Genomic DNA, 16,762 nt, shown 5'->3' on the forward strand with positions numbered 1-16,762 from the left:
TTGAAGGTCAATCATCACAGCCTCAGGACATTGCTGCAGGAGTTCTTCAGGGCAGTGTCCAAGGCCCAACCATCTTCAGCTGCTTTATCAATGACCTTCCCTCCAACATAATTTCAGAAATGGGGATATTCGCTGAAGACTGCACGATGTTCAGTGCCATTCACAACTCCTCAGATAATGAGGCAGTCCATGCCCGCATGCAACAAGACCTGGACGACATTCAGGTTTGGGCTGATGAGTGGCAGGTAACATTTGCGCCACAGAAGTGCCATGCAATGACTATCTCCAACAAGCAGGAGTCTAACTACCACCCCTTGACATTCAATGGCATTACCATCGCCGCATCCCCCACCATCAACATCCTGGGGGTTACCATTGACCAGAAGCTTAACTGGACCAGCCACATAATTACTGTGGCAATAAGAGCAGGTCAGAGGCTAGGTATTCTGCGGCAAGTGTCTCACCTCCTGACTCCCCAAAGCCTTTCTACCATCTACAAGGCACAAGTAAGGAGTGTGATGCAATACTCTCCACTTGCCTGGATGAGTGCAGCTCCAACAACACTCAAGAAGCTCGACACCATACAGGACAAAGCAGCCCACTTGATTGGCACCACGTGGGCAGCATGGTGGCATAGTGGTTAGCACTGTTGCCTCACAGCGCCAGGGACCCGGGTTCGAATCCGGCCTCGGGCGACTGTCTGTGTGGAGTTTGCACATTCTCCCCGTGTTTGCGTGGGTTTACTCCGGGTGCTCCGGTTTCCTCCCACAGTCCAAAGATGTGCGGGTTAGGTTGATTGGCTATGATAAATTGACCCTTAGTGTTAGCGGGATTAAATACGTGGGGTTACGGGGATAGGGTGGGATATGTGTTGGTGTAGGGGTTACGGGGATCGGGTGGGATATGTGTCGGTGCAGGCTCGATGGGCCGAAATGGCCTCTATCTGCACTGTGTGGTTTCTGTGATTTCTGTGATCCCCCACCTTAAACATTCACTCCCTCCACAATCGGCGTAATGTGGCTGCAGTGTGTACCATCTACAAGATGCACTGCAGCAACTCGCCAAGGCTTCTTCGGCAACACTTCCCAAACCCGCGACCTCTTCCACCTAGAAGGACAAGAGCAGCAGGCGCATGGGAACACCACCACCTCCAAGTTCCCCTCCAAGTCGCACACCATCCTAACTTAGAAGTATATCGCCGATCCTTCATCGTCGCTTAGTCAAAATCCTGGAACTCCCTCCCTAACAGCACTGGGAGTACCTTCACCACACGGATTGCAGCGGTTCAAGAAGGCAGCTCACCACCACCTTCTCAAGGGCAATTAGGGATGGGCAATAAATGCTGGCCTTGCCAGCGACGCCCACATCCCATAAACAAATAAAAAAAATAATAAGTGAATGGATGCTCTGTTTGGAAGGGAGAAGCATAACTGGGTGATTCTTTATTTATGACAACACAGCATTTTATGACTTAGGGAGGTGGGATTATGTAATGTCAACGACAGCAGAAAACTCCTAATGGGAACATCACCACCTTCCTCTATACCCCCCCGTGCCGAACAAAAATGCTCCTTTTTCCCAGCCATTCTGTTATTAATAATAATCCTTGCATTTTTATAGCACATTAAAGCATCTCAAAAGTGCTTCACAAAATTAATTATCTTTGGAGTGACATGACGGTTATTCTGTAGGCTCACCAGACAACCATTTTGTGTCAGCAAAATCCCACAAACACCAGCAAAATTAATAACTGACTAGGTCAGAAATGGGAATGTTCGCTGATGACTGCACAGTGTTCAGTGCCATTCGCAATTCCCCAGATAATGAAGCAGTCCATGCCCACATGCAACAAGACTTGGACGACGTTCAGGCTTGGGCTGATAAGTGGCAGGTAACATTCGCGCCACAGAAATGCCAGGCAATGACTATCTCCAACAAGCGAGAGTCTAACCACCACCCCTTGACTTTCAACAGCATTACCATCGCTGAATCCTCCATCATCAACATCCTAGGGCTCACCATTGACCAGAAACTTAACTGGACCAACCACATAAATACTGTGGCAACAAAAGCAGGCCAGAGGTTAGGTATTCTGTGGCGAGTGTCTCACCTCCTGACTCCCCAAAGCCTTTCCACCATCTACAAGGCACAAGTAAGGAGTGTAATGGAATACTCTCCACTTGCCTGGATGAGTGCAGCTCCAACAACACTCAAGAAGCTCAACACCATCCAGGACAAAGCAGCCTGCTTGATTGGCACTCCATCCACCACCATAAACATTCACTCCCTCCACCTCTGGTGTACCGTGGCTGCAGTGTGTACCATCTACAAGATGCATTGCAGCAACTCGCCAAGGCTTCTTTGGCAGCACCTCCCAAACCCGCAAACTCTTCCACCTAGAAGGACAAGGGCAGCAGGCGCATGGGAACACCACCACCTCCAAGTTCCCCTCCAAGTCACACACCATCCTGACTTAGAAGTATATCATCGTTCCTTCATCGTCGCTGGGTCAAAATCCTGGAAATCCCTACCTAACAGCACTGTGGGTGTACCTTCACCACACGGACTGCAGCGGTTCAAGAAGGCAGCTCACCACACCTTCTCAAGGGCAATTAGGGATGGGCAATAAATGCTGGTCTTGCCAGAGATGTCCACATCGCATAAACTAATATTTCTCCTGCAAATACTTATATGGGATCCTGCGGGCTCGATTTTAATAGCCCTGAGGAGGCAGGTTTGGAGGCGGGTCAGCAGTGAAAATCAGAAAAAATGATTTCAAACTGTCAACCCGCCTCCATCCTGCCCCCACCCGATTTTCGTGAGTTTCGGGTCAGCTGCTCCCAAACTGACCCGACTGGAACTGGTGGGACAGGTAGTTAAGGCAGTTAAGGTAGTTAAGGCCTTGCTAAAACTATTTTTATAGTGGTTTCTCATTTTCGTGCTTCTGGCTTTTGTTTCCAATCTTGTCAGAAACACGCCAGCTGCAAGAAGACGAGTTTCTCAAGGAATGATTTGTTGCCATTTGTGCAGCACTTTTAAAGCGCTTCTGTAACATGGCTGTCATTCAAATGCAACAACTTTGTTATTGGAGGTATGGGATAAGATTTTGCAAATCTACTGACCTTGTGACTGTTCAAGCTGACACTCATCTGCAGTGTGACCTGATTGGAATAATTTCAGGCCACTTTGAGTGTGCATCAGCGGCATCTCCCAGTTGGCCGCACACATCTGCATCACACAGGTCACCGATGCCCTCTTTGCAAAGGCACACAATTACAATTCACTTCTCCGCGGATGGCCCAAGTGTGACCGTGCGTGTGTTTTGGCTGCAGTCTATGATGCCCTGCTTGCCAATGGTGCAGGGCATCATAGACTGCAGACATGTAGCCATGAGGGCCCCTATCACAACAGAGCTGTATTTGTCAACCGCAAGGGATTCCACTCCATGAACGTCCAGCTGGTGTGTAACCACAGGAAGATCATCATGCAAAGTACCCTGGCAGTTGCCATGACTCCTTCATCCTGCGCCAGTCTACTGTGCCTCAGCTCTTCCATCCGCCAACCCAACTTTCCAGATGGCTTCTTGGCGACAAGGGCTATCCCCTGAAAAAGTGGCTTATGACACTGATGAGGAGGCCATCAAACAAAGCTGAGGAGCGCTACAATGTGAGTCACATATCCACCAGAAGCATCATTGAGCAAACCATCGGCTTGCTCAAAATGCGCTTCTGATGCCTAGACAGATCTGGTGGAGCCTTGCAGTATGCACCAGCCAGGGTGTCCAGAATGGTCGTGGTCTGCTGTGCCCTGCACAACATTGCACAGCAGCGCGACTTAGTGCTGCTGGACGAACAAGTGGCTCAACACACAGCCTCCTTGGAAGGAAAGGAAGGGGATGAGGAGGAGAATGAGGAGGAGGATGAGGAGGAGGACGGGGAGTTACGCCTTGCGGGGTCAGATGTGGCCAATCCAGCAGCAGGCGACCACATTGCTGGCCGCCAGTCAAGGGATGCACTCATCCATGCCAGATTCGTGTAAGCTTACGCTTCAACCAAGATGCAGCAAGCCAAGCAGAATGGTCAGGAGACCCTCTCTCACCTCCACAACCTTGTAGATCTGATTGAAATGGCCAAGAAAGGAGCAGAATCAGCGCATTTCAAACTACAGGATGTTCAAGCAACTTTGAATCTGATTCTGCTTGACTGGAGAAAGCAGCAGCCAGATAGCCAAGCAAAAGAGGAGCTGTCTGAGAAACCTGAACAAATTGAATCCGAAACACTGGCCATGATTCAGAATTTCTGTGATCGGCTACAAACCATCTGCTGGACCCTGGCTTCGAATGTTCATGGTCTGCCTCAGAATATTGAAGATCAAGTGCAGCACATCTGTAAACTAGCGGAAGAGATCGACCGCTCTCTTTCATCAGCCAACTCCTTCCAGGATCTGTCTACACCATTCCTGGCACAGAGTAAAGAGCAACTGCTGAAGATCCGTGAGGCAATGGATGGGGCGATGGACTATGTGCTTCACAACACTCCCCTTAACTGGCTGGTGGGACCCTTTATCCCACAGCTGACGGAAGGCCAAGAGCCAGTAGAAATAAAACCCACCGGAATTGACACGTCTCAATAGATTGGAGTCTTTTCCTTGCTAGGCTGGATGCTTGAATTAAAAACCGCATTGTTGACCACTAGCACTTTATTCCAAATTGTAGAGTAGGTTATACTGAATGTATTTGCAATCAATGTTGCCTTAATCTTGGCTGGCTTTATTTAGTGGGCTAACTGTTTAGGGTTTTGAGGCAACTTCATTTGTATCTAATGTTTTTTGCAGTTTGGTAGTTTTCAAACATGTGACTAGTTTACACTAAATGCAGTGAACAAGTTGGAAGTGTCTTGCAATTGCAACTGGTCAGCCTTAATATGAAGATGCTGACTAATGGCTCTATATGCAATTTTGTAATTATTGTAATAAACAATTGCATGTAAAATGAAAAAAAACAATATTCAAGAAGGAGTTAGATATATTTCTTAAGGCTAAAGGGATGAAGGGATGTTGGCTGATCTAGGGTCCTGAATTTAAATAAAGGAAACTACGATGGTATAAGGTGCGAGTTGGGTAGGAGTGATTGGGGAACGTCACTCAAAGGGGTGACGGTGGATAGGCAATGGCAAACATTCAAAGATTGCACGGATGAACTACAGAATTTGTTCACCCCAGTTTGGCATAAAAATAAAACAAAAAAGGTGACTCAACCGTGGCTAACAAGAGAAATTAGGGATAGCATAAAATCCAAGGAGAGGACATATAAATTGGCCAGAAAAAGCAGTAAACCTGAAGATTGGGAGCAGTTTAGGATTCAACAAAGGAGGACAAAGGGATCAATTAAGAAGGGGAAATAGAGTATGAGAGTAAGCTTGCAGGGAACATAAAAACTGCTTGTAAAAGCTTTTATAGATATGTGGAGAGAAAAAGATTGGTGAAGTCAAGCGTAGGTCCCTTGCAGTCAGAATCAGGGGAATTTATAATGGGGAACAAAGAAATGGCAGACCAATTAAATACATACTTGCCAAGTGGCAGGCAGTGACTAGTGGGGTACCGCAGGGATCGGTCCTAGGACCCCAGCTATTCACAAAATATATTAATGATCTAGACGAGGGAACTAGATGTAATATCTCCAAGTTTGCAGATGACACAAAGCTGGGTGGGCGTGTGTGCTGTGAGGAGGATGCCGAGAAATTCCAGTATGATTTGGACAGGTTGGGTGATTGGGCAGAAGCATGGCAGATGCAATATAACGTGGATAAATGCGAGGTTATCCACTTTGGTGTCAAAAACAGGAAGACAGATTATTATCTGAATGGCAATAGATTGGGAGAAGGGGAAGTGCAACGAGACCTGGGTGTCCTTGTGCACCAGTCGCTGAAGGTAAGCATGCAGGTGCAGCAGGTGGTTAAGAAGGCAAATGGTATGTTGGCTTTCATAGTGAGAGGATTCGAGTACAGGCGCAAGGATGTCTTTCTGCAGTTGTACAGGGCCTTGGTGAGACCACACCTTACGTATTGTGTGCAGTTTTGGTCGCCTTATCTGAGGAAGGATGTTCTTGCCATGGAGGGAGTGCAGCGAAGATTCACCAGGCTGATACCTGGGATGGCAGGAATGACGTATGAGGAGAGATTGGGTCGATTGGGCTTATACTCGCTGGAGTTTAGAAGAATGAGAGGGGATCTCATTGAAACTTATAAAATTCTAACAGGACTAGACAGACTAGATGCAGGAAGGATGTTCCCGATGGCCGGGGAGTCCAGAACCAGGGGTCACAGTCTAAGGATAAGGGGTAAGCCATTTCGGACAGAGATGAGGAGGAGTTTCTTCACCCAGAGAGTGGTGAACTTGTGGAATTCTCTACCACAGAAGGTAGTAGAGGCCAATTCATTAAATATATTCAAGAAGGAGTTAGATATATTTCTTAAGGCTAAAGGGAGCAAGGGATATGGAGAGAAGGCAGGGACAGGGTACTGAATTTGGATGATCAGCCATGATCTCATTGAATGGCGGAGCAGGCTCGAGGGGCCGAATGGCCTACTCCTGCTCCTATCTTCTATGTTTCTATGTAACCACAGGTGGCTGGCACATGGAGATGAATATAAGTCCGAAATTCTCAAAACCCCAGGCATCATCTGCCCAATAAATGGTGGTTTGCGCTCAATGGCACCATCAACATTCTAAATGGAATTCTCCCTGAGCCCTCACTCTTGAAATTCCATTTCCCAGAACACAGAGGCCACACTTTAGGTGATCTCAGCCGATCATTAAACCTTTTTTGACACTGAACCCACGTGCGTCTGCACACAGACCTCGAAATCACCTCCTCAGCAACTTGCAGCCAAGTTGCCTTGGTTTGCTGAGCAGGCCTCCTCCTTCCGTTTCCAGGGAAGAGGACCTCCTGATTCCCTCTGACTCCCTCCACAAGAGCATGGAGGAAGCCCTCATTGAACCTGGGTGCAGCCTTAGTTTTTGGGGCTGCCATTCCTGCAGCAGCCAGCACTTGTAACAGAAAAGCTAATGCTTTTGCAAAGGGTGCATGGCCCCTTTAAATCTTTCCTGAAACAACGCGCCATCCGAGGTGAGAACCTGACACTCTGCCAGCAATTGCCTGGAGGGACCTGCACATCAGCTGTAATGAGGCCAATCAAGGTAAAATCTGATCTGTGGGTCGGTGGCATCCGGGAGCGGGTCCGAAAGACGCTGAGCAGCGCGCCCACCATCAACCCGCCTCCTTTATTGAAATCGCGGCCTTAATGTCTGCCTGAACCACAGAACAGGCAGGGAAAGCAAAGGGAAAGTGTGAATATTCGTCCACCATAGTAAGCAAGTAGGTGTTTCGCATTGAGGAAGACAGTGGCCCCTTAAAGTCAATGCTGAGTCGCTGCATAGACTGTGTAGCGTGTATGAGCGAGCCATCCGAAGGATGGAAGAATTGCGGTTTTAATTCTGTGCAAGTTCTACAAGTGGAGCATGTTCTTCTCATGTCTTCCGTAGAAAATGGGAGATTTTTAGATCGCACAAAGTGTAACATACGGGTAACGCCAGGATGGCATAAGTCAGTATGAAGATCCGCAAGAGTCGAAGTTGACATGGAAGAGCAGAATGCACACGTGAGGGTATCCGGGGCCACATTCTCTTTGCTGGGTCGATAATGTATGGTGTAGCCAAAGGCAGCCAATTCCATCCTCCACAGCTGTATTTTGTGATTCTTGATCTTAGTGCGTTTCCAGTTATCCAGCATAAAGGCCACGGAGTGCTGATCGGTTATAAGCATGAAATGGCGACGAGCGAGAAAATTACTCCATTTACGTACTGCTTCGATGATAGTCGTAGCCTCCTTTTCGACAGGAAGATAATGGAACTCGCTACCCTGCAAAGTTCTGGACAGAAATGCAATGGGTTGACCACCTTGATTCAAGGTAGCCGAGATCGCCACATCCGATGCATCGCACTCGACCACGAAAGGGAGATTTTCATTGATGGAACGAAGCATGGCTTTTTCCAATTGTTGCTTGAGGAGGTCGAAAGCTGAAATAGCCGTTGCCTTCAATGGAAATGACTTCGCATGAAGCAGAGGCTGGGTCTTGTTGGAAAAGTGGAGTATCCACTTCGCATAATAGGCGAACATGCTGAGGTCCCGATGAAGAGAGCCGAGATTCGTAGGAGGAGGGAGCTCCTGAAGCGGACGAAGTCGCTCCGGATCCGGTTTGATGACACCATTGCCCACCCAGTAGCCAAGGATGTTGACTGATGGTACTGATTTCACAGATTTGGACTCATTTAAGGTTAAGTTGCGACGATGGAGAACGTCAAGAAATTTCTGGAGGTTGGCATCATGCTCCTTCTGATTATGACCAGCAATGGTGATATTATCCAGATATGGAAAAGTGTCCGTTAAGTTCTCCTGTTTGACTAGGCTATCTATTGCCTGTTGGAAGACGGCCACCCCATTGGTGACCCCAAATGGAAGGCGACAAAACTGGTAAAGCCTAGCTAATGTTACCCCACTATTCAAAAAAGGTGGTAGAGAAAAAGCGGGGAATTATAGACCGGTAAGCCTGACATCGGTAGTGGGGAAAATGCTACCCTCCAATCCATGGGTACTGTTCCAGAGTCGATCGAGTTCTGGAAGATGACCAGCAATGCATCTACTATCTCCAGGGCCACTTCCTTAAGTACCCTCAAAGGCCATATACTTTTTGTCAGAGTCCTTTAACGGTACTTGATGGTATGCGCTCTTTAAGTCAAAAGTTGAAAATACCTTGTAGTTGGCAAGGTTATTGACCATGTCATCGATGCGTGGTAGTGGGTAGGCATCCAGGTCGGTATACTGGTTAATAGTTTGCAAGTAATCGACGAAAAGACGTTTCTTGTGTAGCTTCAGAGGATTTTTAACAACAACGACTTGAGCCCGCCAGGAAGATGAACATGGCTCAATGATACTGTGAGCTAGAAAATGAGAGATCTCTGCCTCGATAAAGGATAGATCATCTTGGGTGAAACATCATGATTTAGTGACTATGGGCTTACACCGGGGGGAAAGATTGGCAAACAAGGAGGGCTCGTCGAGCGAAGCTGCCGAAAGTGCACAAAGCGGTACTTTGGAAATAGTAAGCTGCGTTTTTGACCCTCCAAACTCAAAAGTGAGTCTTTTGTGTTGTTTCTGGAAATCCTGTCCCAGGAGCACATCACTGCATAGGTTTTTGAGCACCCCGAGCCAGGTGGAGTAATAAGTCCGGCCATTGAGAATAAGGTCAACAAGACAAAAGCAGGAAGAGTTGGTGGTCAGTGTCATCAGAGCCATTGCAATTTCCCTGTCTGAGGGGTAAATACGCAGTTTTAACTTACAGCCTGCTCACTGATGAAGCTGTCAGAGCTGCATGAGTCGATTAGTGCACTCAAAATGTGTCCATTTACCGAAACATTCGTGCCTGCATGGGACAGACTTTGGGGAAAAACAGCTGTGATGGGAGGAGGAGCAGTTTTACCCTTGACAGTTGTGACCTTAGTAGTGGCTCTTGGGGGAGGAGCAGTTTTATAGATAGCAGCTGTAACCTTAGTCGTGGCTCTTGGGGGAGGAGCAGTTTTATAGATAGCAGCTGCAAAACTAACAGGGGCTCTTGACCGGTATACCTTAGAAAAGTGACCTTTCTTACTAACAGAGGCTCTTGACTGGCATACCTTAGAAAAGTGACCTTTCTTACTGCAATGACTGCAGGTTGCGTTACGAGCGGGACAACATTTCCTATAGTGGAATGCACCTCCACAGAAGAAACACTTCCTTCCAGATTGCCAAGATGCCGCTAGGGCAGGGTTGTCATCAGTGAGGGCTTCTAGGGTAGGGTCATCATCGGCTAGGATAGAGTAGTCATCAGTGAGGGTTTCCGCCCGAGGCCCATTGGAGGAGTCACCAAAAATGATAGCAGCAGTCCGTGCACACGGTAAAAGATAGGCATCTGCAATTTTTTTTGCTAAGTCCAGAGAACATGCCTGGTCATAGGCAGCTGCATTTTTTTGCTAAGTCCAGAGAACATGCCTGGTCATAGGCAGCTTGTAACTTGAAACATAGAAACATAGAAGATAGGAGCAGGAATAGGCCATTCAGCCCCTCGAGCCTGCTCCGCCATTCAATGAGATCATGGCTGATCATCTAAATTCAGTACCCTGTCCCTGCCTTCTCCCCATATCCCTTGATCCCTTTAGCCTTAAGAAATATATCCAACTCCTTCTTGAATATATTTAACGAACTGGCCTCCACCACCCTCTGTGGCAGAGAATTCCACAAATTCACCACTCTCTGGGTGAAGAAATTCCTCCTCATCTCAGTCCTAAATGGCTTACCCCTTATCCTTAGACTATGACCCCTGGTTCTCGACTCCCCGGCCATCGGAAACATCCTTCCAGCATCTCGTCTGTCCAGTCCTGACAGAATTTTATAGGTTTCGATGAGATCCCCTCTCAATCTTCTAAACTCCAGTGAGTATAAGCCCAATCGACACAATCTCTCCTCATACGTCATTCCTGCCATCCCAGGTATCAGCCTGGTGAATCTTCGCTGCACTCCTTCCATGGCAAGAACATCGTTCCTCAGATAAGGTGACCAAAACTGCACACAATACTCAAGGTGCGGTCTCACCAAGGCCCTGTACAACTGCAGCAAGACATCCTTGTTCCTGTACTCGAACCCTCTTGCTACGAAGGCCAACATACCATTTGCCTTCTTAACTGCCTGCTGCACCTGCATGCTTACCTTCAGCGACTGGTGCACAAGAACACCCAGGTCTCTTTGCACTTCCCATTCTCCCAATCTATTGCCATTCAAATAATAATCTGCCTTCCTGTTTTTGCCACCAAAGTGGATAACCTCACATTTATCCACATTATAGTGCATTTGCCATGTTTCTGCCCAATCACCCAACCTGTCCAAATCGTACTGGAGTTTCACAACATCCTCCTCACAGCATACCCACCCACCCAGCTTTGTGTCGTCTGCAAATTTGGAGATATTACATCCAATTCCCTCGTCCAGATCATTAATATATATTGTGAACAGCTGGGGTCCTAGGACCGATCCTTGCGGTAACCCACTAGTCACTGCCTGCCACTCGGAAAATGACCCGTTTATTCCAACACTTTGCTTTCTATCCGCCAACCAGTTCTCTATCCAAGTCAATACCTTGCCCCCAATCCCTTGTGCCTTAATTTTGCACGCTAATCTCTTATGCGGGACCTTATCGAAAGCCTTCTGAAAGTCCAAATACACCACATCCACTGGTTCTCCCTTATTTATTTTACCAGTTACATCCTCAAAAAATTCCAGTAGATTAGTCAAGCACGATTTACCTTTTGTAAATCCATGTTGATTTTGTCCGATCCTGTCACTGCTTTCCAAGTGCTCTGCTATTACATCTTTTATAATGGACTCTAGCATTTTCCCCACTACCAATGTCAGGCTGACCGGTCTATAATTCCCCGCTTTTTCTCTACCACCTTTTTTGAATAGTGGGGTAACATTAGCTACCCTCCAATCCATGGGTACTGTTCCAGAGTCTATCAAGTTCTGGAAGATGACCAGCAATGCATCTACTATCTCCAGGGCCACTTCCTTAAGTACCCTAGGATGTAGATTATCAGGCCCTGGGGATTTATCGGCCTTCAATCCCATCAACTTCCCCAACACCATTTCCCTACAAATACTGATTTCTTTCAGTTCCTCCCTCTCATTAGCCCCTATGTTCCCCGACATCTCTGGTAGGTTATTTGTGTCCTCCATTATGAAGACAGAACCAAAATATGTATTTAATTGGTCTGCCATTTCTTTGTTCCCCATTATAAATTCCCCTGATTCTGACTGTAAGGGACCTACGCTTGACTTCGCCAATCTTTTTCTCTTCAAATATCTATAAAAGCTTTTACAGTCAGTTTTTATGTTCCCTGCAAGCTTACTTTCATAATCTATTTTGCCCCTCTTAATTAATCCCTTTGTCCTCCTTTGCTGAATCCTAAATTGCTCCCAATCCTCAGGTTTGCTGCTTTTTTAGGCCAATTTATATGTCCTCTCTTTGGATCTTATATTATCCCTAATTTCCCTTGTTAGCCACGGTTGAGTCACCTTTTTTGATTTATTTTTATGCCAAACTGGGATAAACAAATTCTGTAGTTCATCCATGCGATCTTTGAATGTTTGCCATTGCCTATCCACCGTCAACCCTTTGAGTGACATTACCCAATCAATCCTACCCAACTCACGTCTCATAACATCATAGTTCCCTTTATTTAAATTCAGGACCTTAGTCTCTGAGTCAACTACTTCACTCTCCACCTTAATGAAGAATCCTATCATATTATGATCGCTCTGACCCAAGGGGCCTCGCACAACAAGATTGCTAATTAATCCTTTCTCATTGCATAATACCCAGTCTAAGATGACCTGATCCCTAGTTGGTTCCTCGACATATTAGTCCAGGAAACCATCCCGTATACACTCCAGGAATTCCTCCTCCACAGTATTGTTACTAATTTGGTTAGCCCAATCTATATGTAGATTAAAGTCACCCATGATGACTGCTGTGCCCTTATTGCACGCTTCTCTAATTTCCCTTTTAATGCCATCCCCAACCTCCTCATTACTGTTTGGGGGTCTATACACCACTCCCACTAACGTTTTCTGCCCATTGGTATTTCTCAGTTCTACCCATACAGATTCCATATCATCAGAGCTAATATCTTTCCTTACAATTGTGTTAATCCCCTCTTTAACCAGCAATGCTACCCCACCTCCTTTTCCTGAATATTGAATACCCTTGGATGTTGAGTTCCCAGCCTTGGTCCCCCTGGAGCCATGTTTCCGTAATCCCAATCATATCATATTCATTTACCTCTATTTGCGCTGCTAATTCATCCACCTTGTTACGGATGCTCCTTGCATTAAGACACAAAGCCTTCAGGCTTGTTTTTTTAATGCTCTTAGACCTTTTAGAATTATTATTTACTCTGGCCATGTTTGTTTTAAACCCTTGATTTCTCTGATTGCCATCTTTGTTTTTCTCCTTCCTGTCTTTTGCTTCTATCCTTGTTTCCCTTTCCTTTGTCTCCCTGTTCAGGTTCCCAACCCCCTGCCATTTTAGTTTAAACCCTCCTCCACAGCACTAGCAAACACTCCCCCAAGGACATTGGTCCTGGTCCTGCCCTGGTGTAGACCGTCCGGTTTGTACTGGTTCCACCTTCCCCAGAACCGGTTCCAATGTCCTAGGAATTTGAATCCCTCCCCCTTGCACCATTCCTCTAGCCACGTATTCATTTGAAGTATCCTTCTATTTCTACACTGACTAGCATGTGGCACTGGTAGCAATCCTGAGATTAATACCTTTGACGTCCTATTTTTTAATTTACCTCCTAACTCCCTATATTTAGCTTTTAGGACCTCACCCTGTTCTTTACCTATATCGTTGGTACCTATATGCACCATGACAACTGGCTGTTCACCCTCTCTTTCCAAAATTTTCTGCAGCTTCTCCGAGACATCCTTGACCCTTGCACCAGGGAGGCAACTCACCATCCTGGAGTCTCGTTTGCTGCTGCAGAAATACCTACCTATTCCCCTTACAAAAGAATCCCCTATCACTATAGTTCTACCCCTCTTTTTCCTTCCGTCCTGTGCAGCAGAACCACCCCAGGAGGTTGGCTGCTGCTGCCTTCCCCTATTAAGCCATCCCCCCCAACAGTATCCAAAATGGTATAACTGTTCGAGAGGGGGATGACCCCAGGGGATTCCTGCACTACCTGCCTGCGCCTAGTATTTTGCCTGATGGACACCCATTCCCTTTTTGCCTGTGCAACCTTTACCTGCGGTGTGACCACCTCCCTAAACGTGCTATCCACGACTTCCTCAGCCTCGCGAATGCTCCAATATCTATCCATCCACTGCTCCAGTGCCGCAATGCGGTCTGTCAGTAGCTTCAGCTGGACACACTTCCCGCACATGGTTGTCAGGGACACAGGAAGTGTCCCTGATTTCCCACATAGTGCAGGAGGAGCAAACTACGGGGCTGAGCTGTCCTGACATGACTTACCCTTTACTTCCTTTAAATTAAGTTACATTTTTGGTTACCAGCAGCCCCCGCTACACCTCAGAGCTTAGAAACTATAAACCACAGAGTTTAAGTTTGGAAAAAAAGGAGAAAGAGAGAAATACTCACCAACCAATCACTTACCTGCTTTCTGGTGATGTCACACTTTGATTACTTTTTACCTCTCTCTCCCGTTGCTGAATTGGTAAGCCTCGCTGCTCGCTCCTCAATCCACACCCAGGTCCGCCGCTGTGGTCGGGCCTCGCTGCTCGCTGCCGGTTTTATACCTCGCTACTCGCTCCTCAATCCACACCCAGGTCCGCCGCTGTGGTCGGGCCTTGCTGCTCGCTGCCGGTTTTATACCTCGCTTCTCGCTCCTCAATCCACACCCAGGTCCGCCGCTGTGGTCGGGCCTTGCTGCTCACTGCCGGTTTTATACCTCGCTGCTCGCTCCTCAATCCACACCCAGCTCCGCCGCTGTGGTCGGGCCTCGCTGCTCACTGCCGGTTTTATACCTCGCTGCTCGCTCCTCAATCCACACCCAGGTCTGCCGCTGTGGTCGGGCCTCGCTGCTCGCTGCCGGTTTTATACCTCGCTGCTCGCTCCTCAATCCACACCCAGGTCCGCCGCTGTGGTCGGGCCTTGCTGCTCACTGCCGGTTTTATACCTCGCTGCTCACTCCTCAATCCACACCCAGGTCCGCCGCTGTGGTCGGGCCTCGCTGCTCGCTGCCAGGGTTTTATTCTCCAACAGATGCTGGCATATGAAAGGAGATGCAATTCCGTTAATAAAGGAATCACGAATTAACGCCTCCTGGTACTGCTTAGCTGAGACAGCTTTGAGATTACAATCCTTGCTGAGCCTGCGAAGCTTTTGAAGGAATTCATCAGGTGATACCCTAGGTTGTTGTTGAGTTGTGGCCAGTAGATGCCGAGCAAAAATTTCGTTTGGGGCCTTATCATATAGTTGCTGTAGTATTTGGATAGTGGAGTCATAGTCTACACAGTCTTCGATATAGTGATGAGGAGATACATAATTGGCAAGTATCTCTAATTTATCAGGAACATTCTCACCACACACCCTGAGGGAGTTGCTGAAGGTACGATACCAGTGTTTCCATACCTTGGCCGTTGTAGGTGAATTCGGGTCCAGGTCAACACGGGCGGGTCGGAGTAGTTTCTCCATGATGGATTGATTACTACCTCTGGTTCCCTTCCACCGTTTGAGCCGTAGCTGTCTGTTCCCAAAACCACTCAGAGCGTGGAGCCGATATACAGTTGATTAAATTGATGTAAGAAAACTACTAGGCACTTGGTCAGTGTATTAAACAAGGCTTTAATCGACTGTTTCACAACATGGAAGTCTAGTTATCCTTCACTAGTTCCTGTTTACAAAATGTCCCTGAGCAAGCTGGGCCCATGCCCGAGTATTTATACTCTCCCTGGACAGCGCCACCAGCAGGCCGCCCAGTATATTTCATAAGTCATTTCTACATGAATGGCACGATTTATGTCACTCAGTTTAATGTCTTACCTGAAAAAGGTGCATGTGTTAAAGTGGCCAGCCATTAAAAATGAGCACGAGGATCTGAAGTACCTAAGGAAAGACATCTTCCCTCAAATTATAATGAGAGGAGTGCCAGATGAACTCACTTCAGAGCCACCAATTTTTCCATAGGATTTCATTGACAATTACAGAAATAAAAATATAAAATGTTATTCCCAGATCAGGAAGATGTTTTGGATCAAGTGAAATAGAAGCAGCCATCACTCCTCACAAAGCCCCTAGAGCAGATGACTATTTTAGAGGCTTTGCTTCAAATGTCATTGACTTTCTATAAATGTCATCATTACTAGTTTTTTTAAAATGATAACTAAGATCAAGGTTCTCTGTCAGAATCCCTCTGTCTTGAAATTATCTTAATTATACTGGAATCAGGAAGGGATCCATTGAAGTGTGCAAATTACACAGTCATCTCCCTCATCAACACAGACTGCAAAATACTTGCACAGTGCTTGAAAATGGTAACATCACATTTGGGCAAGGTCACTTGTCAACTTTCACAAATCATCACACAGATCGTTTGTGTTGGTTTATTGGCACAATAACATGACAAGTGAGATCTGTCAACCCAGTGACAACTTTTTGTCTTGGTGCCAAAAGCATTTGGTATGGAGGAAATGGAGATAAAATGAAAACCCTTTCAAAGGCTGGGAATTTGAAATTAAACAGGAAATGCTGGCAATGCACAGCAGGCGTGCAGCACGTGGTGAGAATGTGGAACTCACTAGCACATGGAGTGTTTGAGACAATTATCATAGACACATTTAAGGGGAAGCTAGATAAACATAAGGGAGAAAGGAATAGAAGGATATGTTGATAGGGTGAGATGAAGTAAGATGAGAGGAGGCTCGTGTGGAGCACAAATACTGGCACAAACCAGTTGGGCTGAATGGCCTGTTTCTGGCTGTAAAATTCTACATAACTTGCATTTATATGGCACCTTTAACAAAAAAAATGATGCTTAACAGAGAGGTTTTTTTTAAAAAAAAGAAAGGAACAGATGCTGAGCCATTGTGGGAGAATTAGGAGAGATGACTGAAATCTTTGTTAGAAGGATAGGCTCTAAGAACACTTTTAAAGGT

General features: G+C 46.7%; 1 pseudogene; it reads left to right on the forward strand.

Annotated features, from left to right (window-relative positions):
* Window positions 1-4,056: 4,056 nt before the first annotated feature.
* Window positions 4,057-4,632, forward strand: LOC147106722 (perilipin-2 pseudogene; annotated as a pseudogene).
* Window positions 4,633-16,762: the final 12,130 nt, after the last annotated feature.

This window comes from Somniosus microcephalus, chromosome 15 (genome assembly GCF_052327205.1).
Source record: "Somniosus microcephalus isolate GS21.2 chromosome 15, FLI_Smic_1.0, whole genome shotgun sequence".
NCBI classification, from domain to species: Eukaryota; Metazoa; Chordata; class Chondrichthyes; order Squaliformes; family Somniosidae; genus Somniosus; species Somniosus microcephalus.